The 25983-nt window shown below is 46.1% G+C and overlaps 1 protein-coding gene across 6 annotated transcripts in view; it reads right to left on the bottom strand.

The window, feature by feature from the left end:
• The window catches only part of LOC112224859 (semaphorin-5B), a 289959-nt gene extending 264383 nt beyond the window's left edge, over positions 1-25576 (bottom strand). For 3 of the 6 annotated variants that reach the window (XM_042306582.1, XM_042306580.1, XM_042306579.1), the window contains exon 1: positions 25416-25576. The gene's annotated coding sequence lies outside the window, so the exon portion shown is untranslated. Of the gene's footprint in view, positions 1-20631; positions 20819-25415 lie in introns of all 6 variants that reach the window. The other 3 variants (XM_042306581.1, XM_042306577.1, XM_042306578.1) reach the window with 2 other exon arrangements.
• Between the last annotated feature and the right edge of the window lie 407 nt (positions 25577-25983).

Below are 25983 nucleotides of genomic sequence, written 5' to 3' on the forward strand. Positions count from 1 at the left end.
TCACATACAGTACACCTCTGGTCAACGGTTTGAACATGACACACATCAGGTTGTTCTGAGACATCCATACACATACAGTCGTGGCCAAAAGTTTTGACAATGACACAAATATGAATTTCCACAAAGATTGTTGAATCAGTGTCTTTAGATATTTTTGTCAGATGTTACTATGGAATACTGAAGTATAATTATAAGCATTTCATAAGCGTCAAATGCTTTTATTGACAATTATATGAAGTTGATGCAAAGAGTCAATATTTGCAGTGTTGACCCTTTTTTTTCAAGACCTCTGCAATCCGCCCTAACATGCTGTCAATTAACTTCTGGACCACATCCTGACTGATGCAGCCCATTCTTGCATAATCAATGCTTGGAGTTTGTCAGAATTTGTGAGCTTTTGTTTGTTCACCAGGCTCTTGAGGATTGACCACAAGTTCTCAATGGGAATAGTCTGGGGAGATACCTGGCAATGGACCCAAAATATGTTTTGTTCTTAGTTATCACTTTTGCCTTATGGCAAGGGGCGCCATCATGCTGGAAAAGGCATTGTTCATCAACAAACTGTTCCTGGATGGTTGGGAGAAGTTGCTCTCGGAGGATGTCTCGGTACCATTCTTTATTCATGGCTGTGTTCTTAGGCAAAATTGTGAGTGAGCCCACTCCCTTGGCTGAGAAGCAACCCCACACATGAATGGTCTCAGGATGCCTTACTGTTGGAATGACACAGGACCGATGGTAGCGCTCACCTTGTCTTCTCCGGACAAGTTCTTTTCCAGATGCCCCAAACAATCAGAAAGGGGATTCATCAGAGAAAATGACTTTACCTCAGTCCTCAGCAGTCCAGTCCCTGTACCTTTTGCAGAATATCAGTCTGTCCCTGATGTTTATCTTGGAGAGAAGTGGCTTCTTTGGTGCCCTTCTTGACACCAGGCCATCCTCCAAAAGTCTTTGCCTCACTGTGCATGCAGATGCACTCACACCTGCCTGCTGCCATTCCTGAGCAAGCTTTGTACTGGTGGTGCCCCAATCCCGCAGCTGAATCAACTTTAGGAGACGGTTCTGCCGCTTGCTGGACTTTCTTGGGTGCCCTGAAGCCTTCTTCACAACAATTGAACCACTCTCCTTGAAGTTCTTGATGATCTGATAAATGGTTGATTTAGGTGCAATCTTACTGGCAGGAATATCCTTTCCTGTGAAGCCCTTTTTGTGCAAATCAATGATGACGGCACATGTTTCCTTGCAGGTAACCATGCTTGACAGAGGAAGAACAATGATTCCAAGCACCACCCTCCTTTTGAAGCTTCCAGTCTGTTATTCAAACTCAATCAGCATGACAGAGTGATCTCCAGCCTTGTTCTCGTCAACACTCACATCTTGGTTAACGAAAGAATTACTGACATGATGTGAGCTGGTCCTTTTGTGGCAGGGCTAAAATACAGTGGAAATTTTGGGGGGAATTCCGTCTGCAATTAATTGCAATTCATCTGATCACCCTTAAAACATTCTGGAGTATATGCACATTTCCATCATACAAACTGAGGCAGCAGACTTTGTGAAAGTTAATATTTGTGTCACTCTCAAAACCTTTGGCCACAACTGTACAACATGAAAATTCAGTATCATCATACAGTCTTGTTGTTTTGTGAATACATATCCAACTCAGTGGACCATTCAATAAGCAGTCAGAGTCACTCTCCCCAGTCCTTAAACAGGAGATTCAATAGGCCTCAGCAGGAGGACATTTCTGCTCCAATTTTCTCCAATGTGTGTTGGCAAACAGGCAAGTAAATCCCTATCATCCACCTCCAACCCACCTCTACATGCCCTCACCCTGCTCCCCTTAAACCTCCAACACTGTAAACACCCTCCTCTTGGGAAGCCTTCAATGGGGCCCTTGTCCAAGCCAAGGCAGAGCACTCCGCTGTGAGCAGGGGAGGTCTGAAAGCAGACATATTTACTTTGAGACATCAAACATTTAACCCATCCTGATTTACACTCTGAAGGGTGGGAGTGTTGTGTTCCCTCCCAGGGTCAGGGAGGTGTGTCTGTCTGTCTCTAGCTCGCCACCCCAGTCTCCCCCGGTCTCCCCAGTATGGATGCAGAGCAAGGGTTGCCCTGGCTCCTGGCCCCTTACACAGCAAGGCAGAGGAGAGGTGGGCCTGGATGTGTGACCCTGGAGGTCAGGGTCAATGGCAGGTTTGGCCAGGAGTAATGACAGCCTTCCTGTGACCTCCTTTCTCAGTGTGGGTGGGTGCAGCAGCTTGTAGTGTATGTATTGAGCATGGCCCCACTACTGAGTCAGCCAGCGAGGGCACTGTGACCTCCTCTCTCATGGTCCCACTACTGAGTCAGCCATCGAGGGCACTGTGACCTCCTCTCTCATGGTCCCACTACTGAGTCAGCCAGCGAGGGCACTGTGATCTTCTCTCTCATGGTCCCACTACTGAGTCAGCCAGCGAGGGCACTGTGACCTCCTCTCTCGTGGTCCCACTACTGAGTCAGCCAGCGAGGGCACTGTGACTTTCTCTCTCATGGTCCCACTACTGAGTCAGCCAGCGAGGGCACTGTGACCTTCTCTCTCATGGTCCCACTACTGAGTCAGCCATCGAGGGCACTGTGACCTCCTCTCTCATGGTCCCACTACTAAGTCAGCCAGCGAGGGCACTGTGACCTCCTCTATCATGGTCCCACTACTGAGTCAGCCATCGAGGGCACTGTGACCTCCTCTCTCATGGTCCCACTACTGAGTCAGCCAGCGAGGGCTGGAGGAAAAGGAGGAGTGGAGAAAAAACAGGTACACACACACACACACACACACACACAAACACACACACATATATACACACACCCATACACACACACACACACACATACACACACCCATACACACACACACACCCATACACACACACACACACACACACACCCACACCCACACACACACACACCCATACACACACACACGCACACACACACAAACACACACACACACACACACACACACACAGACACACAAACACACGCACACATACACACACCCATACACACACACAAACACACACACACACACCCATACACACACACAAACACACGCACACACACATACACACACACACACATACACACACACAAACACATGCACACAAACACACACACACACACATACACATACACATACACACACACCACCAGCTCAACAGTGGCTCTTTTCTACAGGGATGAATGAGAAGGAGCATTATTGAGGACGAGGGAGAGAAGTGGAAAACCCAATTGAAGACCCCGGACCCTCAAAGGGATTTAAATGTTCCTGTAATTTCAGCTTCCAGCAAAGTGGGCCACAGTCAGAAGATGAAAGGGAAACAGGTGCTACTAACCCAGCTTTGAGGTTTCCTTTACATTAACATGAAGCTGAGGTCAGACTAATCCCTGTGTTAAGAGGATTAGTTACAGTTACAGGAAGTGCATAGGGGATCCTCGTTAATGGTTTCTCCAATTGATGTAGTGGTTGTATCCCAAATAGGGTGCCATTTTGGACGCAGACTATGATTATGGAAAGGTACCTACACTGAAAATATTCCTCAAACCCGGAACCATATTCCCCAGATAGATAGTTCTGTAAAGTGTTCCTGAAATCATAGGAGAAAATTGGGACTGGAAACAGAGGTTGGTCCTTAATTGTGTGACGCAGACATCTTGTCTGAAGTCTTTTATCAGAGTCGTTTGCCTCATTAATGGGCTGCACGCTAACCACTGCATTGTGCCGTATCGCAGCTCGTGACTCAGAATTGACTGGCCACCGCTTATGACGTCTCAGGATGGAAAATGAAAAGACAAGAAAGGATGGGGGGTCATAATCAACGGCATGGCTAGGAGGAACGACTGGGAGAGGTTTGTCAAAGACAGCAGGTGAATCTTTCTTTCCAGTGTTGCACAAATTCAGTGTGGCTCGAAATTGTCCGTAAAACAAGTGTCTTTTTACTTTTAGCAAGATAATTTATCAAGTTGGTTATAAACAATGTATAAACAAAATGTTCAGTTACTGAACTGTGAGTTCCTCTGTAGGAGGTAATGGAGGCTATAGAAACAGAATGTCTAGGATGACATGGTATTTCCAGCATGCTGGTTCTGACGAGACATACACACTGGACATTAATCACTGTCACCCTCTCTTCTGTCTGGGGGTGCTTGGGACGGGCCTCGCTTCCCCAGCACAAAACTACTTATCGTCAAGCCAGCGATAGGCAAAGAGGTAGTTTGGTTCGACATACAAAGTACACCTGTCTTTAATTGATGCATGATGCTTTATGCTGTCTTGCACTTTCATAGTGTTTAACTCTCAAGAAAACATTCAGAACCACTTGTGCTCCCTTCTTTAGTCTGGATGAAACCATTGCCTCCCAGAACTGTATTGTCTGAGGCCTGAGGACTTGAGACACTTCTCAACTATACAAGCCATGAAACACACTAACTACGTCCCTGTTTTGAAAACGCAGGTAAAGCAGGGCTAACGTCAAAACAGATTTTAAAGTGCCATGCAGTACTGAGTCGGTGCTGTGGATTTGAACTGATACTGTCTGGTCTGAAAAAGGCCGATATCTTTCCTCTGTGTTTTGTGCTGTGGAAATGTCACCCATTGTGTCTGGCCACTGAACTGTCAATGTACCCGCGGTACAGATGTAGGATCTTAATATGATCACCCTGTTGCAGGAGAACTTTCCTGCAATGCAGGACATTTTAAACTTGTAGTGTATTTGAGGTTTAAAAACATTTCTAAAGTTTGTCATTTCCATTTTCACATTTCAGATTTGTATCAACCCCTACAAATATTTCCTTTAATCATAATTCACACAATAATTCACATTTCCTGTTGCTGCAGGATCATTTTCCTGCTGTAATGAACTGGCTCAAATTAAGATCCTACATCTGTACATCCGCTCGCCATAGCCAGAGCACTGCTTGGTATCTAGGTACACCGAGCCCTGATAAGAGACTCTGGGGTCTTACTGTAGGGGACATGAATAGAAACTATTCAGCAAGCGTGGAGGATAACTTGGGTATTTTGGCATCAGACCAATGGATTCCTCTCAACTGCCAAACATAAGGTCATCAAGAGACAAGAGAATAATTCCCCTCAACGTCTGGCTGCTGAGTGTAGTTGGTTCGTCTATATTAGGCCCAAATTCCACCCTATCCTCTTTATAGTGCAATCCTATGGCAGGGCCCTTAGGTTAGAACCATAACGAATATCCCATTTCACAGCAAGAGGGCTCACATGACCATGGTCTCTGAAATGTGAAATACACTCCAGACAAGTGTGCATAGGCTACGTGACCTCTATAGGGTATTGCACCCTTTTCCATTTCTATGAGAATTTAATATCAATATCCATCAATTACTGTAGGGGTCCACAGAGAGTGAGAAGAGATTGTGTCACACGTTAGCCAGAGACATAAAGGGAAAGTGAAGGATGTGGAGAAAAGAAGCTTAGTTGTTGACTTGAATGAAAGCAATTGCTTTGAAATTTGAAACAAAAAAGAGATTACAGAAGACATTAAATAAACATGTTGAAAGCTTTGACTAAAATGTGTTACAGGGTTTGTTTAAAAAACAAATTAATCCAAATTGAATGATTCATTAATTTTTCATGATGTACCTGTACCAATTGCTTTCAACCCACTACAAGGTCTTATTAGTCTACACAGCATAATGGAAACCTTTCAAGATGCGAACAGATTCATCAGCTCAGAAAAACAGCTTTTGATCATGGATGATCATGGATGCCACGAAATAACATCATGTTTCTGTTGTCTCTCTGTGTTTCATACATTTCCTTCCATTCGTAAGAGGCTGAATCTATCTCACCAGAGAAAGAATCCAAGCAAAGAAAACCCCGCCCCTCTGTCTCTGTATGTGTAGCCCATCTATGCTGTCAAAAAGAGTATGACATTGTTGCCACCCATAGCATTGAATGCAAGGGAAGCCAGTGAGCATTTGGCCTCCCTTTATTATTATTATTTAAAATAATAATAGCCAATCAGCGTTGAGTGAAACTGAGTGAGCTCAGCTGTGAATGGTCATGGCGCACCATAAAAAAGTGTCATGGAAAGCCAGTTTGGATTTGGCTTCAAACCAATCACATCACATTAGAAGCCAGATGTAATTGACTAAAATCCACCCTTTCCTAAATTAGCCATGGATGGAGATAGTGCAACACTTGAGTTGAAGGAGAAGCGGACCAAAACGCAGCATGGTTATTATTCATGGTTCTTTAATAAAGAAACTATACATGAATAGACTAACAAAACAAGAAATGTGAAAAACCAAAACAGCCCTATCTGGTGCAAACACAGAGACAGGAACAATCACCCACAAAACCCAACACCAAACAGGCTACCTAAATATGGTTCCCAATCAGAGACTATGACTAACACCTGCCTCTGATTGAGAACCATATCAGGCCAAACATAGAAATAGACAAACTAGACATGTAACATAGAATGCCCACTCAGATCACACCCTGACCAAACAAAACATAGAAACATACAAAGCAAACTATGGTCAGGGTGTAACAGATAGTGATTTGGACTTGTGGTTTTACTTAAATCTTTGTACTGGCCAATGATTATAATGCTGATTCTGAGCAAACCATACATTCATACATTGTGCCCCTGGAGAGCGGGAAGTTCAACATGTAGCTAGATGTAGTTGGCTGGCTAATGTTAACTACTTGGCCTGGCACGTCATTGCCCATGAAAGGAAGTTAGGCTAGCGAGCAAGTATTTTAGCCAGGTGGCCTAGGACAACAAAAACTAAAAGTGTGTACTGTATGACAGAGTCATAGACCGTTCAGGCATGAACATGAAAGAGGAGGGTGGTATTGGCTTTTCTCTACAAGTAGGGTGAGTCAACATGTGTTTTCTGATTGCATGCACACACACACACACAGAAATCAGTAGCATGGACAGCCACATCATACTGTATTTAGCTTACTGTCAGGTGGAGCGCTACTGGTAAGAAGTCAGGTGCAGGAGAGCGGAGAGTTGTGATCAGGTGCACACTTTAATTGGCAGAAGTAATAACAGAGGGACGCAACTGCGTCAAAAACCTCCAGCCAAATTGCAAAGTGGAAAGCGCGACAACAGTCACAATAATGCAAAAGTTAAACAATTAAAGACACTCGGGTTCAACACGGTACCCGGGGAAAAACCAGCCTGGCGCGCAACAAAAAACCTGTAACAAAACAATTCCACACAAAGACATGAGGGAATATATATGTAGTGTGATTAGGGAATGTAAACCAGGTGTGCGGGGAAACAAGTCAAAACAAATGGAACAATGACAAGTGGAGCGGCGATGGCTAGAAGACCGGTGAAGTCGACCGCCGAACGCCGCCCGAACAAGGAGAGGAGCCTACTTCGGCGGAAGTCGTGACAGTACACCCCCCACCCTTGACGCGCGGCTCCAGCAGCATGCCGACACCGGCCTCGGGGACGACCCGGAGGGCGAGGCACAGGGCGATCCGGCCGGAGACGGTGGAACTCCCGCAGCATTGAAAGGTCCAACACGTCCTCCACCGGAACCCCGCACCTTTCCTCCAGACCGTACCCCTCCAGCTCCACAAGGTATTGAAGGCCCCTCGCCCGACGCCTCGAATCCAGGATGGACCGAACGGAGTACGCCGGGACCCCCTCAATGTCCAGACTCCCGTACCTCAGACTCCTGGAGCGGACCAGCCACCACCGGCCTGAGGAGAGACACATGGAACTAGGGTTTAATTCGGTAATCGGGAGGAAGCTGTAACCTGTAACACACCTCGTTCACACTCTTCAGGACTTTAAATGGCCCCACAAACCGCGGACACAGCTTCCGGCAGGGCAGGTGGAGGGGCAAGTTTCGGGTCGAGAGCCAGACTCGGTCCCCCGGTCCGCACTGTTTGTTTGGCGCCGCACGGCCCGCTGGAAGTGAGCATGGGCGGCCTCCCATATCTCATCCGCACGCCTGAACCATTCGTCCACCGCAGGAGCCTCGGTCTGACTCTGATGCCACGGTGCCAGAACTGGCTGGTACCCCTATAAGCACGGAAAAGGGGAGAGGTTTGTGGAGGAATGGCGGAGCGAGTTCTGCACCATCTCTGCCCAGGGCATGAACGCCACCCACTCCCCCGGCCGGTCCTGGCAATAAAACCGCAGAAACCTGCCCACATCCTGGTTCACTCACTCCACCTGCCCATTAGTCTCGGGGTGAAATCCTCCCGGATACGCACCAGGTTGTAAGCGCTCCTGAGATCCAGTTTAGTGAAGAAGCACGCCCCGTGCATTGACTCAATCGCCGTGGCGATGAGAGGTAGCAGGTAACTGTACCTCACCGTGATTTGAATTAGACCTCGATAGTCAATACACGGGCGCAGACCTCCCTCCTTCTTCTTCACAAAAAATAAACTTGAGGAGGCGGGTGAAGTGGAGGACCCAATGTACCCGACGCAGGTATTCAGAGACATATGTCTCCATTGCTGCCATCTCCGCTTGCAACAGGGGATACACATGACTCCGGGGAAGTGCGGCGTCTATCAGGAGATTTATCACACAATCCCCCCGTCGATGGGGTGGTAATTGAGTCTCCTTCTTTTTGGAGAAGGCGAAAGCCAAATCGGCATATTCAGGGGGGATGAGCACGGTGGAGTCCTGGTCTGGACTTTCCACCGTGGTAGCACCAACGGAAACCCCTATACACCTCCCTGAGCACTCTCGCGACCACCCCGTGAGAGCCCTCTGTTGCCATGAAATAGTGGGGTCATGACAAGCTAACCAGGGCACGCCATGGGAAACGCAGGAGAGTCAATGAGGAAGAGACTGATTCTCCCCTCGTGACCCCCCTGCGTCACCATGCCCAGGGAGATGGTGGCTCCCCTAATTAACCGGGACCATAATGGTCGACTATCCAGAGCGTGTAACGGCAAGGGTCTAACCACAGGAACAATGGGGATTCCTAAACTAAGGGCGAATGCTCTGTCGCTAAAATTTCCAGCCGCGCCTGAATCGACGAGCGCCTTATCCTGGGAATGCGGGGAAAACTCAGGGGAAAAAACATGCACAAACAGGTGGACAACAGAGGGCTCTGGATGAGAGTGGTGCAAATTCACCTGGGGTGACGCCAGAGAGCCCTGCCTACTGCCTCGACTCCCAGAGGCACCAACCCGGCACCGACCAGCAGTGTGCCCTCTGCAGCCACAGATGGTGCACGTGAAGGCCCCTCCTCCGGCCTCCCTGAGCGCAGCCCCTCCCAGCTTCATAGGCACCGGAGCGGGGGTGCTGGAAGATGGAACCAACAGAGCCCTCTCTGGACGTCCGCGGGAGACCAGCAGGTTATCCAACCGAATGGACAGATCCACCAGCTGGTCAAAGGTGATGGTGACATCCCTGCAGGCCAACTCCCGGCGGACATCCTCATGCAGGCTGCATCGGTAGTGGTCGATGAGGGCCCTGTCGTTCCAACCTGTCGTGACACTAACGTTGAGCCGACTAAATTGTTTTTGGTATTTTTTAGTTGTCACTGTGTTAGACTAAGCATACTGTAGGTGATTAGATGATGTTGAAATGTTGAAATGGTGCTGGAATAGTGGCGACAGCGCCTGTTTTCTTTGCAACTTGAGGTAACTCTAAATCAATAGTTGTTTAGTAGTCCAAAAATGTCAGAAATATTAAGTTCCTTGACCGTGCTGTAGGTTATGTAACTGTTTGTTACATACAATATATTTTGTGGACTTCACCGGACAGATGTTGCTCTTTGGTTTTATGATGAAACAAAGGTCTGGTTGAATTTATTCTGCCACTGTATATCACGGTGTCAAGGCATATGAACTAACAGGTTATAGAGCAAAATAACGCAATTATCACAACACATAGGATGGGACCCAAACACAGCATCCCCTAGGGACCGGTTGTCCATCCATTCAAGTTTCACAACTACCATAACTGTCACTCAAACCCAAGGTGGTACATTTATCCATGGTTTCAATGTCAAACTCTGATTCTGCCTGCAGCTCAATCTGCCTGCAGCTCAAAGATGAATTTAACCTGGCCTTTTGTAACGTTTCTAATCAACACCGAACTGAGTATGTGATTCTCCCATCACATGTAGCTGAGCAATATCATTAGGCCCACAGTGTGACTCTCAGACACTTTTAAGATGCTCTATTTGAATGTGATGATGAGATACAGCGCTATGCACATGAGAACATAAAGACGAAGAGGGAGGGAAGAACAGAAGATGCCGGAGGGAAGAGGATGGATGCTTAGGATGCCTGCCAAATGGCACCATAATCCCTACATAGTGCACTACTTTTGACAAGAGTCCATATGGATCCGGTCAAAAGTAGTGCACTATGTAGGGAATATGGTGCCATTTGGGACACAGACTTCTTACTGTAAATTATTTGATTGCGTTGAAGAGCTTCTGACAAGGGGAGAGGATGTTACTGGGCTAAATTAGCCATCATATGTCACTGGCTCTGGCTGCTCTATCAAGCCACACACAGACACACACACATGCTGCTCTCTAGCTAGGCAACCGGGAGGACTACATGACAGTCAGCACTAACACTAATGAGACTATTAAATGTCCCACTGGAAACAGCTAATCACAGAGAGTTAATGGACAAATCGGTGATTAAGTGTGGAGTGGCTGTAGCTAACGGCTCTGTTCATAGACGCGGGAAGTAGTTTGGGGGTGGGAGTGCTGCGATTTGCTCGCACCGATACTACAGACGTCTATCGATCTGCTAATACAGGACTAGTAAAGACCCAGTGCACTACTTTTGCAAAAAAAAACTGTTTGAGTGTTTACCAGCATGAGTAACTTGAGTCTGATAATTATCAATATATTATCACTTTGTTGAAGTACCTTCGGCAGCGATTACAGCCTCAAGTCTTTATGGGTATGACGCTAAAAGCTTGGCACAATCTGTATTTTTTTTCTCCAATTCTTCTCTACAGATCCTCTCAAGCTCTGTCAGTCTCCCAGTCCCTACCACTGAAAAACATCCCCACAGCATGATGCTGCCAACAACATGCCTCACCGTAGAGATGGTGCCATGTTTCCTCCAGATGTAACGCTTGGCATTCAGGCCAAAGATTTCAATCTTGGTTTCAACAAACAAGAGAATCTTGTTTCTCATGGTCTGAGAGTTCTTTAGGTGCCTTTTGGAAAACTCCAAGCGGGCTGTCATTGTGACTTTTACTGAGGAGTGGCTTTGGTTGGTGTCACGGATTCCCCTGGCACTGTTGCTCATTCCGTTCATCAGCTCCGGAGGCCTACGTCACGGGCCTTCTAGGTGTCAATGAACTGGATCATGACTGTCTTGTCTCATTACGCACACCTGGTTCCCATTCCACCTGATTAGTATGGGTATACTGTATATGTGCACTCTGTTCCCCCATTGTTCTTGTTGATTATTGTTACATGTCCGTTGGTCTTGTGAGAACCAGTGCTCTGTTGTATCGGCTTGCGTGTTACCGTGTTAGTGTGCAATTGTTATTACGGGTCCCGTCCCGTGTATTGTTATTACGGGTCCCGTCCTGTGTATTGTTATTACGGGTCTCCTCCCGTGTATTGTTATTACGGTCTCGTCCCGTGTATTGTTATTACGGGTCTCGTCCCGTATATTGTTATTACGTGTCCCGTGTATTGTTATTACGGGTCCCGTCTATTGTTATTACGGGTCTCGTCCCGTGTATTGTTATTACGGGTCTCGTCCCGGGTATTGTTATTACGGTTCTCGTTCCGTGTATTGTTATTACGGGTCTCCTCCCGTGTATTGTTATTACGGGTCTCGTCTCGTTCCGTGTATTGTTATTACGGGTCTCGTCTCGTTCCATATATTGTTATTACGGGTCTCGTCTCATCCCGTGTGTTGTTATTACGGGTCTCGTCCCGTGTAATGTTATTACGGTCTCGTCCTGTGTATTGTTATTACGGGTCCCGTGTATTGTTATTACGGTTCTCGTTCCGTGTATTGTTATTATGGGTCTTGTCCCCTGTATTTTTATTACGGGTCTCGTCCCGTGTATTGTTATTACGGGTCTCGTCCCGTGTATTGTTATTACGGTTCTCGTCCCGTGTATTGTTATTACGGGTCTCGCCCCGTGTATTGTTATTACGGGTCCCGTGTATTGTTATTACGGGTCCCGTGTATTGTTATTACAGTCTCGTCCCGTGTATTGTTATTACGGGTCCCGTGTATTGTTATTACGGGTCCCGTGTATTGTTATTACGGGTCTCGTCCCGTGTATTGTTATTACGGGTCTCGTTCCGTGTATTGTTATTACGGGTCTCGGCCCCGAGTATTGTTATTGCGGTCTTGTCCCGTGTATTTTTATTACGGGTCTCGTCTCGTCCCGTGTATTGTTATTACGGGTCTCGTCTCGTTCCGTGTATTGTTATTACGGGTCTTGTCTCGCCCGTGTATTGTTATTTACGGGTCTCGTCTTGTTCCGTGTATTGTTATTACGGGTCTCGTCTCGTCTCGTCCCGTGTATTGTGATTACTGGTCTCGTCTCGTTCCGTGTATTGTTATTACGGGTCTCGTCTCGTTCCGTGTATTGTTATTACGGGTCTCGTCTCGTTCCGTGTATTGTTATTACGGGTCTCGTCTCGTTCCGTGTATTGTTATTACGGGTCTCGTCTCGTTCCGTGTATTGTTATTACGGGTCTCGTCTCGTTCCGTGTATTGTTATTACGGGTCTCGTCTCGTTCCGTGTATTGTTATTACGGGTCTCGTCTCGTCCCGTGTATTGTTATTACGGGTCTCGTCCCGTGTATTGTTATTACGGTCTCGTTCCGTGTATTGATGTTACAGGTCCCGTTCCGTGTATTGTTATTACGGGTCCCGTGTATTGTTATTACGGTTCTCGTTCCGTGTATTGTTATTATGGGTCTCGTCCCCTGTATTTTTATTACGGGTCTCGTCCCTGTATTGTTATTACGGGTCTCGTCCCGTGTATTGTTATTACGGTTCTCGTTCCGTGTATTGTTATTACGGGTCTCGTCCCGTGTATTGTTATTACGGTTCTCGTCCCGTGTATTGTTATTACGGGTCTCGTCCCGTGTATTGTTATTACGGGTCTCGTCCCGTGTATTGTTATTACGGGTCCCGTGTATTGTTATTACGGGTCCCGTGTATTGTTATTACAGTCTCGTCCCGTGTATTGTTATTACGGGTCCCGTGTATTGTTATTACGGGTCCCGTGTATTGTTATTACGGGTCTCGTCCCGTGTATTGTTATTACGGGTCCCGTGTATTGTTATTACGGGTCTCGTCCCGTGTATTGTTATTACGGGTCCCGTCTATTGTTATTACGGGTCTCGTCCCGTGTATTGTTATTACGGGTCTCGTCCCGGGTATTGTTATTACGGTTCTCGTTCCGTGTATTGTTATTACGGGTCTCCTCCCGTGTATTGTTATTACGGGTCTTGTCTCGTTCCGTGTATTGTTATTACGGGTCTCGTCTCGTTCCATATATTGTTATTACGGGTCTCATCTCATCCCGTGTGTTGTTATTACGGGTCTCGTCCCGTGTAATGTTATTATGGTCTCGTCCTGTGTATTGTTATTACGGGTCCCGTGTATTGTTATTACGGTTCTCGTTCCGTGTATTGTTATTATGGGTCTTGTCCCCTGTATTTTTATTACGGGTCTCGTCCCGTGTATTGTTATTACGGGTCTCGTCCCGTGTATTGTTATTACGGTTCTCGTCCCGTGTATTGTTATTACGGGTCTCGTCCCGTGTATTGTTATTACGGGTCTCGTCCCGTGTATTGTTATTACGGGTCCCGTGTATTGTTATTACGGGTCCCGTGTATTGTTATTACAGTCTCGTCCCGTGTATTGTTATTACGGGTCCCGTGTATTGTTATTACGGGTCCCGTGTATTGTTATTACGGGTCTCGTCCCGTGTATTGTTATTACGGGTCTCGTTCCGTGTATTGTTATTACGGGTCTCGTCCCGAGTATTGTTATTGCGGTCTTGTCCCGTGTATTTATTAGAGGTTGACGGGATGATTCTCCCTGTCCAAGATCCTTCTTCCCCGATTGCTCAGTTTGGCCGTACGGCCAGCTCTAGGAAGAGTCTTGGTGTTTCCAAACTTCTTCCATTTTACAATGATGGAGTCCACAGTGTTCTTGGGGACCTTCAATGCTGCAGACATTTTTTGGTACCCTTCTCCAGTTCTCAACACAATCCTGTCTCGGAGCTCTACGGACAATTCCTTAGACCTCATGGCTTGGTTTTTCGTCTGACGTGCAGCTGTGGGACCTTATAGACAGGTGTGTGTCTTTCCAAATCATGTCCAATCAATTGAATTTATCATAGGTGGACTCCAATCGAGTTGTATAAACATCTCAAGGATGATCCATGGAAACAGGATGCGCATGAGTTCAATTTCGAGTTTTCTTAAAATGTATTTGTAATAAATGTGCTAACATTTATAAAAACATGTTTTAGCTTTGTCATTATGGGGTATTGTGTGTAGATTGATTCATTTTATTATTTAATCAATTTTAGAATAAGGCTGTAAGGTAACAAAATGTGGAAAAAGTCCAGAGGTCTGAATAAATTTCAAATGCACTGTATTTCTATGTGTGAACTGAAATGGTCTATTCATTCCTTTTAAGTTTTAGTAGACATTCTTATCCAGAGCAACTTGCAGTAGTTCCCTGTGGGAATCGAACCCACAACCCTAGTGTTGTAAGTGCCATGCTCCTCCAACAGAGCCACATCATCACGTCATCACAAACCACTTGATGTCTCAATGTACTCAATTAATGTATTGGTCATTGTTTTTCTTCATGCTGATGGAAAGTCTACAGGTACAAACCTAGATGACCAGCCTATGTACTATACAGTAATGTACATTTACATTAAGTGGTTTGCAAGGATGGTAATTTAATACTGCACAAAAAGTGGTTGTTTTCCATGTTATTTGATCAAGAAGATTTGATTTGATTTGATTTGAAAAATATTGAATTTGATGTGGATGTTTTGGGTATTTGGCCATAACTTGGCACCTTTTGATGTAAATGTTTGATGACAGGGTTTTGTTCTTTCTGGATTCCATTAGAATGACATCACAGAGCAAAGGGCAATGGAACTCTTACAGTTCCAACTACTGAATCCTGCAAGATACTTCTCTTAATTATACAACTTTTAAAAAATGTGCCCACGCTACAGACCTGTCACGCCCTGGTCTAAGTATTTTGTGTTTTTCTTCATGTATTGGGTCAGGCCAGGGTGTGGCATGGGGTTTTTGTATTGTGGTGTGTTTTGTCTTGGGGTTTTGGTGTGTATGTATTGGGATTGTAGCTAGTGGGGTTATCTGGCAAAGTCTATGGCTGTCTGGAGTGGTTCTCAATCAGAGGCAGGTGTTTATCGTTGTCTCTGATTGGGAACCATATTTAGGCAGCCATATTCTTTGAGTTTGTCGTGGGTGATTGTCCTTAGTGTCCTCTATGTTAGTTTGCACCAGTATAGGCTGTTTCGGTTTTCGTTACGTTCTTTGTTTTGTAGTGTTTGTGTTTATTCGTGTTGTACGTTGTTCATTAAACATGGATCGCAATCTACACGCTGCAGTTTGGTCCGACTCTCCTTCACACCTAGAAAACCGTAACAGAATCACCCACCACAAACAGACCAAGCAGCATGTCAACAGGCAGGAGCCACAGGAGAGGCAACAAAGGCAGCAACAGCGGCGCAATGAGGATTGGACATGGGACGATATATTGGATGGCAAGGGTTGCTACACATGGGAGGAGATCCTGGCGGGAAGGGATCGCCTTCCATGGGAACAGGTGGAGGCACTTAGGAGAGCAGAGGCAGCCGGAGAGAGGAGCCGGCGATACGAGGGAACACGGTTGGCAAGGAAGCCCGGGAGTCAGCCCCAAAAATGTCTTGGGGGGGGGTGCTCACAGGGAGTATGGCCATGCCAGGTAGGAGACCTGCGCAAACTCCCTGTGCTTACCGGGGGGCTAGAGAGACCGGGCAGGCACCGTGTTATGCAGTGGTGCGCACGGTGTCCCCAGTGCGGTGCGGTATATTCCAGCTCCTCGTATCGGCCGGGCTAGAGTGGGCATCGAGTCAGGTAAGGTTGGGCAGGCTCGGTGCTCAAGAGCTCCAGTGCGCCTGCACGGTCCGGTCTATCCAGTACCACCTCCACACCCCAGCCCTCCGGTAGCAGCTCCCCGCACCAGGCTTCCTGTGCGTGTCCTCGGTTCAGTACCACCAGTACCAGCACCACGCATCAGGCCTACAGTGCGCCTCGCCTCTCCAGCGCTGCCAGAGCCTTCCTCCTCTACAGCGCTGCTGGATTCTCCCACCTGTTTAGCGCAGCCTGAGCCTTCCTCCTCTCCTGTGCTGCCGGAGTCTCCCGCCTGTTCAGCGCTGCCAGAGCCTTCCTCCTCTACAGCGCTGCTGGAGTCTCCTGCCTGTTCAGCGCAGCCAGAGCTGCCAGCCTGCATGGAGCAGCCAGAGCTGCCAGCCTGCATGGAGCAGCCAGAGCTGTCAGTCTGCATGGAGCAGCCAGAGCTGTCAGTCTGCATGGAGCAGCCAGAGATGTCAGCCTGCATGGAGCAGCCAGAGATGTCAGTCTGCATGGAGCAGCCAGAGCTGCCAGTCTGCATGGAGCAGCCAGAGCTGTCAGTCTGCAAGGAGCTGTCAGTCTGCATGGAGCAGCCAGAGCTGCCAGCCTGCATGGAGCAGCCAGAGCTGTCAGTCTGCATGGAGCAGCCAGAGCTGTCAGTCTGCATGGAGCAGCCAGAGCTGCCAGTCAGCATGGAACAGCCAGAGCTGTCAGTCTGCAAGGAGCTGTCAGTCTGCATGGAGCAGCCAGAGTTGTCAGTCTGCATGGAGCAGCCAGAGATGTCAGTCTGCATGGAGCAGCCAGAGCTGTCAGTCTGCATGAAGCAGCCTGAGCTGCCAGTCTGCAAGGAGCTGCCAGTCTGCACGGAGCTGTCAGTCTGCACGGAGCTGCCAGTCTGCAAGGAGCTGCCAGTCTGCAAGGAGCTGCCAGTCTGCAAGGAGCTGCCAGTCTGCACAGAGCCGCCAGAGCTGCCAGTCTGTAAGAAGCCGCCAGAGCTGTCAGCCTACATGGAGCAGCCAGAGCCGCCAGTCAGCATGGAGCAGCCAGAGCCGCCAGTCAGCATGGAGCAGCCAGATCTTTCAGTCTGCCAGGATCTGCCAGTCAGCCAGACTCTTCCAGATCTGCCAGTCAGCCAGACTCTTCCAGATCCGCCAGTCAGCCAGACTCTTCCAGATCCGCCAGTCAGCCAGACTCTTCCAGATCCGCCAGTCAGCCAGACTCTTCCAGATCCGCCAGTCAGCCAGACTCTTCCAGATCCAGTCAGCCAGACTCTTCCAGATCTGCCAGTCAGCCAGACTCTTCCAGATCTGCCAGTCAGCCAGACTCTTCCAGATCTGCCAGTCAGCCAGACTCTTCCAGATCTGCCAGTCTACCAGACTCTTCCAGATCTGCCAGTCTACCAGACTCTTCCAGATCCGCCAGTCAGCCGGGATCTGCCAGAACTGCCAGTCGGCCAGGATCCGCCAGTCAGCCAGGATCTGCCAGTCAGCCAGGATCTGCCAGTCAGCCAGGATCTGCTGAAACCACCAGCCAGCCAGGATCTGGTAGATCTACCTACCTGCCTGAGCTTCCTCTCACTCCTGAGCTTCCTCTCACTCCTGAGCTTCCTCTCACTCCTGAGCTTCCTCTCACTCCCGAGCTTCCTCTCACTCCCGAGCTTTCTCTCACTCCCGAGCTTTCTCTCACTCCCGAGCTTTCTCTCACTCCCGAGCTTTCTCTCACTCCCGAGCTTCCCCTCAGTCCCGAGCTGCCTCAGTCCCGAGCTGTCCTTCAGTCCCGAGGGGTTCTGGGTGAGGACTACTAGGCCATGGTCGGCGGCGAGGGTGGACTATCCAGGGACGCGAGGAGAGGGGACTAAGACATTGACTGAGTGGGTTCCACGTCCCGCGCCGGAGCCGCCACCATGGACAGACGCCCACCCGGACCCTCCCTATTGTTTTGAGGTGCGTTCGGGAGTCCGCACCTTAGGGGGGTTTGTCACGCCTTGGTCTAAGTATTTTGTGTTTTTCTTCATGTATTGGGTCAGGCCAGGGTGTGGCATGGGGTTTTTGTATTGTGGTGTGTTTTGTCTTGGGGTTTTGGTGTGTATGTATTGGGATTGTAGCTAGTGGGGTTATCTGGCAAAGTCTATGGCTGTCTGGAGTGGTTCTCAATCAGAGGCAGGTGTTTATCGTTGTCTCTGATTGGGAACCATATTTAGGCAGCCATATTCTTTGAGTTTGTCGTGGGTGATTGTCCTTAGTGTCCTCTATGTTAGTTTGCACCAGTATAGGCTGTTTAGGTTTTCGTTACGTTCTTTGTTTTGTAGTGTTTGTGTTTATTCGTGTTGTACGTTGTTCATTAAACATGGATCGCAATCTACATGCTGCAGTTTGGTCCGACTCTCCTTCACACCTAGAAAACCGTAACAAGACCTCTATACCAGTCCACTAATAAAGGACTAGTAAAGGCCTAGTAAAGGACTAGTAAAGGCCGAATGCACTACTTTTGTGAGAAAAAAAAGTATGTATTATTTTTAATGATCATTTTTTAGTGTGTGCTGCAGCACCCTCAGCATCCCTACATCCCGCGGCTATGCCTCTGTCCTGTACACATTACAAACCCTGTGTTATTGGACTGAGAAAAGGAAGAGGGCAAAACAGCTTCTTACCAGCGACTGTAAATGAAAATCAGATAAGGATAGTATATGCTCCTCCTTCCACAAAATATAGAAGCTGAGAATCCAGATCCTACAACTAGGACGCAAAGCTACCGGTAATTTACCAAAGCTACCGGTAATATACCAAAGCTACCAGTAATTTATCAAAGTTACCGGAATCTAAGGTCCTTTTTGTAAGTAACAGAAAATCAGGCCACTAGATTACATAAAATCCTTGAAAGACACAAATTCTGGTAGTTTACTTCTCAAGTCTCCAGTAATATACCTTCCCAACCAAATGGACAGCTATTCACTGTTGGAGCAAAGCCTTAGGCAAAGATAGAGGCTTCTGTACCTATGGCAAGTCTAAAAGGAAAGGAATAGGTTTTGTATTGAGTGAGAGTACATTTCCACTTTCACAAAGGACCTGTTCCTACGAGACATTGACCCTGGGCTAAAGGCCTCAAGGCTGAAACCTCAAAGGGACTATGGAGAGGAGAGAGACAGCCTCAGAGGCCTACACGCACACACAGCCCGTCACACACAGGGACAGTCAGAAAGAGCTCCTTCTTGAATACAGGGGTATTAAATCACTGGAGCAGGGACAATGTTTCCACCATCACCACAAAGCCTCTAACACCCATCTCCTACCACAGTCCTCTGGGTCGCCTGTTGCTCTCAAAGAGCCCCTTCCTAAAGCTTTTTGGGGGGGGTTCACCATTTCAATATGTATCCACGGCATCAATGAGAAAAGTGTTCCTCCCCCACAATGGCCAAATCAACTGTGGGAGTGTTTCCTGCCTCACCCCTCTTTCTTTCTGCTCCTCACTGAAGCCTTGTTGGGCTGGACAGAGCTGTGAGCGATGGGACAGAAAAGCCTTCACGTCCGCTTCACATACAACTACAGCTGGCCCTCCTTTAACAGCAGGGGGGGGGGTCAGAAATGTAATAACAAAAGCTGAGGGATTTCATAGAGAGTTGGCCAACAACAAAAGCATGTCATCAATACATAATATATATGGTCAGTTGATGTTTGGATGGCATATACACTATAGTGTACCTTCAAGACTATAAACAAACCTACACAAACCTAAACAAACAGATGTGTGTGTGTGTGTTCGTGCAAGCAACAATAATATAAGTAGCCATTTTCTTCTCTTCCTTCTCCAAGAACAACAACAATAAGGATTAGAGGAGGAGGAAAATAACAACAACAACAACAACATTAAGGAGGGGAGGAGGAAAACAACAACAAGATCAACAACAATAAGACAAAGTGAGCCCGTTCACTCGCATCAAGTATTAATTAGCGGTTTCAGATAGTAGCGGCCATATCGGATTTCACAGGCTGGTGGTGCTGGCTGGTGCAGCGAACAACAGAGACCAGGTTACACACAGAGCATGTGTCTCAAATGGAACCCTATTCCCTATATAGTGCACTATTTGCTCTGGTTAAAATGACTGCACTGTATAGGGAATAGGGTGACATTTGGGACACACACAGAGACAAACACTCTGAAGGCCACGCCAAGCACACAGTATTTAAACACAATGACCACCATAGGTCCTGAGAGATTGAATGGGTCCAGTCAGATTTCATAGAATAATTCATTCACATCCATTCACTCTGTGTACGAGCAACCTCCCCACTCAGAGAGAAACGCCATGCAGGCTATTCCTTTTCTCTCTAGTATAGATTGTCTTGTGTTAACAATAATTTTTCATCTACTCAACACTCTACACTCACTTCCTTATTCCCATGAAACCTAAGAAAAGTAATTGACTGAAATGTACCCTGTATTTTGCTGGCAACATGACAAAAACACAATATCCTAGAACAGGAGCCCGGGAGCCTTTATTTTTACCTCCTTAATGGCAAGTGAAATAATGAATCAAACAGGCAACAGGTCCCAGCTATCACTCTGCTAAATAGGACCTTTCCATTATGTTCCTTTCCCCATCACATGAAAGATCTAGGGCTCTGCTCGGCTGTCCACAACGGCACCAGTATTATTCCTGTCAACTGGCAGCAGGAGAAATAGATGGTGTTTTCTGAGAGAGAGAGAGAGAGAGAGAGAGAGAGAGAGAGAGAGAGAGAGAGAGAGAGAGAGAGAGAGAGAGAGAGAGAGAGAGGGGGGGGAGAGAGAGAGATGGCTTTGAGGCAGAGAGAGGTGAGAGCACAAGGTATCGGGTACACTAACCTGTCCTTCTCACTCGAAAATAGCCCCATGACAATCCCCTCAGGGAGGGAACCTATCATCAACACCAGGTGACATACAAACAGCTATCTCCAGATAGATAGCAAGGTGAAGGAGGGGACTTCACAAGTCAATGTGCTTCCAGCTATTATTCCAATGTATTTACTTTACTGTTTGCCATTTGTGTTCATGCACGCCCTCTCTCACACAAACACACACACACACACACACACAAACACACACACACACGCATACCTTTGGATCCAACACAAATACCACCAAACACACCAGAGAGATGTTTTCTCTGAAAAGGCATGTGGGGAGCTACATAGTCTGGCTGTTCTGGTGAGCACCAACCCAGTTACAACATGAGCTGAGTCCAACTTTTAAAGGATAGCTCACTGTCCTTTCCCTTTGCCTCCAACAGTCCACAGCCCTGAACAAAGATCAACATGCAAAACCAAACTTCACAGACTGGAAAGGGAAGGAGGTACGTCACATCCAGACAGCCGTACAGCAGTTCTGAGGGCTTCTTTAAGTCAAAGCATGGCATTGGCAGGTTGCTTTGAAAGCACTGGTGTCCTCCACTCAGAATTCCACCAGTCTAAAAGCGTGGAATATGTAAACAACTTCTCTGTGCCAAGTGACAGGTCAATAGTTGAGGTGTTATCTAGCTCTGCTTATTATTGTCAAGATTCATTGCTGACAGAACAACTCAGGGGCAATCTTGTTATGAATCTGTCTGTATTGTGGCAGGAGGCCTCTGGAATACCAATGTTTGACTATTCAGTAATGATTTGGGAAAAATAACCCTGGCATAACATTATTATGTAGAGACCCTATGAAAGTAGTTCAATCAATGTAATTTAATTGTGGGCCCAACATTTTTCTTCGTATCACATTCTCCCATCAACATTAGCTGGCAGCTGTAGATGAAGTGGTTGCATGCATATGAAATGGTGCTAAAGGTGATAGGAGTAACAGAGGAAGTCTCTGAACGCGTTTAAAGCACCTCTGCGTGCACTTTATCTCTCTTCAAGTACAGAACACCAGACCAGAAACTGCACTGTATAGTCTCTGTTATCTCCTCTGGCTCTGACATACACACTCTCTCTTCTCCACCATCCAGAGGTCAGGATTATATTGAGCATGGGCTGTGTCTGATATAGGGCTCTGGTCAAAAGTAGCGCACTATATAGGGAATAGGGTGCCATTTTAGATGCATAGGCTCTGGTCAAACCTAGTGAACTAAATAGGGAATAGGGTGCCATTTCGGATGCATCCACGGTCTCCTTTTTTCCTATCCTGGTAGGCCTAATATCTACAGACGGCCGGTTGGTCAAATCAAGTTCCTCGATCTGTCTGCAGTAACTTTTATCACAGTTGTTCCCTCTCAATTGATGCGCTGACCACCAACGTCAGAAATAATCCATATAGCAAGGCCTTAACAAATATGCACTATTAAAACTTTGATCAGGGCCATCGACTCATTATTCCACCCATCAGACTTATTAACAAACAGAAATAATTTATGCTGATATCAGATGCCTTTTGACTTCGCCCTTCCACCCTATATAATGATAGATATGTGGACGCCATGGTTACACAGACCACCACTATAGTCATCTGGCCACAAGGCTTTGGTGTGTATTAGTCTCAAAGAGAATCTTTGTTCAGTACCCCCACCAACCAAGAACTGTCAAGGGCACTCATAAGTTCATCAAATATGAAAACCTTTTTTTATATTTGAAAGGACGGACTCGGGAACCTAAGACAGCACTTGAATTAATGTCCTTCCGTGTAGGGGTTTGTGTGAATATTAATAGAGTAGGCAGCACATTTGTTCAGGGCATGGTGTTGTAAATACGCTGAACAAGTTTCCATCCCAACAAGCTTCCATCCCAAATGGCAACCTATTCCCTTCATAGTGCACTACTTTTGACCAGATTTGGTATGCCATTTGGTGTGCATATCAAATTAGACTATTTGTTTTCTCAGGGCCAACTGGAGACTGGAAACATCACCCTGGTCTCATTACAGGAGTGTCAGGTGGAAGACACAGTGAACATCTCCAGGTTTGAATAACAAGGATTAGCTAGAATCATATCAGAAAAAAAGCAGTGTGAGCAATCTTAGAGTAGGCAGTGTTATGTCACGTGCAACACTGTGGGACTGACAAAGAAGCTGTCAGCAGAGCAGTATGCGTCCCATTAGTTTCCCAATGCTATTGTGAATGGCTGGAAAATCCCTTTGTATTGTTACTGACTGACACACGGTCTATACAAAAGTTGACGAGAGGACTGTGTAAGATAGAAACAAATTCTCAACATGCATGTGCTTGAGGTAGACTACAATTTAAAAAATGACAGGGGAAGTGAGTATCCAAGGGTATAATATAAACACGTAAGTAATAAGTCAATAATAATACCGTAATAATAAACGCGATACAACCAAGCGCATTCCAGGACCGGTACCAGTGGAGTACAGACACGGATGTGCGTAAACACCATGCTTAAATTGTGGAAAAACAAACCTAATTTAAACAGTCATCATGAGATTGGAGGCATATAGCAACTAATTGGTTGCTATGGGCCTACTGAACATGTATATCTAATTACAATCCATGTATTTTTATGTCTGAGTACCGACCGACTACTGATAAACTAACTGCTCACGGGCTGAAATATATTTGACATGCATATATCTTGAACAACATTCAACAGCGCAGCTGCAATTCATTTAGAGAAACAGATGTGTTGGCAGAGGTTGCATAGACAAACCGATGGGGAGTAAACGATAAACCTCTGATTTCGGTGCTGTCAGATAGCCTCTCGTTGTTTTCACTCTATATAGCCCAACAAAACAACTTTTTTTCCCAACAGTATTTCAGGCTCAAGGAATATTTTATCTTTAGAAAAAATATTCGAAAGTATAATAGTAAAATAAAATATTACTGGTTAATGCAGTTGGTAAAGTATTTTAGTCACATTCTAAATGTCGTCTATTCTCCTCCGCCTCTCTCTCTTTCTCTCTCACCTGCCGGTAGGTTCTGCAGCTGTGCAGCGTCGCCGAACACTGCCCTCTACCGCTCTCTGAAAATGTACAATTCTAAACGGCATTTAATACCAATTTTGAAATGAGCCTTGAACTTGATAAAGGAATCTGTTGGTGTTTCAACTTAGTCTTGATTATTTACCGTTTCTATGTTGAGTTGTGTTGTAATAACTGAAGTAATTCTATGTTATTCTACGCAATGTGGCCACAGGGTGAACATGGCTTACAGAATAGAAGTGTCTGAGATGCGTAAAGGGGAGAGACTTCACCTACCACCAGAATCAATGCTATTCATAACTTGGCCTTTGATTGTATTCGTTTATTGTTCTTCATTTCGACACCCTAATAATGAATCAACTTCACATCATGTAGCAATAAGGGAATAAGGGAATGCTATTCGCGGTCGCTTTTGATTTATTGTTCTCTATGAGAAAACGACTACTACTATCTCAGCTTTATAGCAAAATCTGTAAACTGTAAAATTGATATTCAACCTGGTGTCAGCGGGATGACAGTATAAATATTGAATATTATCATCCACATTCAACCTGGCACCTACAATAACCGTTGCGCAATACTAAAGAAAATGGGACAACCAGTGCAAGGTCTATTCTCCAAGCGGCATGAGTCATTTCAATGTTATTTTATGACACCACTATTGTAATTTCTTTAAGAAACAGACATGTCTAATCACAGGACAAAAGAGAATATAAAGAAAAAGACAACCAAAAAGCTGATCTGGACAGTAGCCTACTATGTGGGAACTACATCTGTCTAACTAGCCTCACCCCACGGGTCCTGATTACGGACAGTACAACACAAGTTTGTAACAGTGGAAATGTGGCGGTAGGTTCCTGCAGCCCAGAAATGCCTCTGATCCTCGGCTGGAACGTGATTAGAAAGTAAAGCTGAAGCGGTATAAAAGAACCGCTAACTGCTCTGAATAAATATGCGATATTATGGAACAAACTACGACGCCAACAGAGCCCTCTATTCAAGGTATGGTAAAATGGACAAAATAAGAGGCACCCAGAAATACTGATATATCTAAGTGAAAACATTTGTGAACTGAAACTTCAAATTAATCTTATGATAAATGGTTTAGATGTAAAATGGGAAAACGCTGCTCAATATAGGCTATTCTATCCCTTATTAATTGACCAAATGTGTGTTTAATGCCTTATCTATAGCTATTACAATTTCTGGACAGGATACTCACTCCAAAATAAAAGGCTAAAGATTAGAAAGTGATTTCTATATTTCCTTTTAAAAGTTAAATTTAAATAGAATTACTATTGTAAATTCTAGTAGGCTCTGTAGAGCCATATGCAAATATTTAAATACAACCAAGGGGTGCAATTGAAGCGTCCAATAGATCAATTAAATTGTATTCTTACCTTTGATGTTTTTTCCAACTTGTTCGAAATGTCACGCAAAACTCGAGGGCTCTACTTGATTCGTCAGGCTACCTCATTGGAAGGGTATCTCCTCTCTTCGATGTGTCTCGCTCACATAACGACCTGCGCTGGTTACTGCGTTCTCTCTGTGAGTTGGACGCTAGTACAAGGACCATCGCAACTCCAACTGAGAGGGGTGTACAAGAGAGAATTTGCATTTAAAAAAAACAAGCGCTTATAGTACTTGGAGTATTGAGTAAGGGCTTGTGAGGTATTACCCCACTGTGCTATAGCCTCATAATACACTTCATTGACATGACTTATTTCATTATTATCTGGTGATGTGATGTAGAAGTTAATTTCAGATTTGAAGTTTGAATAGTTCAGAGTGGTGTGACTGGCCATTCCCGCCACTGGCACAGGTTGAGAGCAGTTCATGACACCTCCTCATCAAACTGGCTTTCCAGATGTGGATCTTTGGTTGGGTGATGTTCCCATGTATTTGCAAATAAATAATATAGGCCCTAGCAACATTGCATTTAAATAGACACTGTACCACAATGTGATG

The sequence above is a fragment of the Oncorhynchus tshawytscha genome, linkage group LG26 (assembly GCF_018296145.1).
Source record: "Oncorhynchus tshawytscha isolate Ot180627B linkage group LG26, Otsh_v2.0, whole genome shotgun sequence".
NCBI classification, from domain to species: domain Eukaryota; kingdom Metazoa; phylum Chordata; class Actinopteri; order Salmoniformes; family Salmonidae; genus Oncorhynchus; species Oncorhynchus tshawytscha.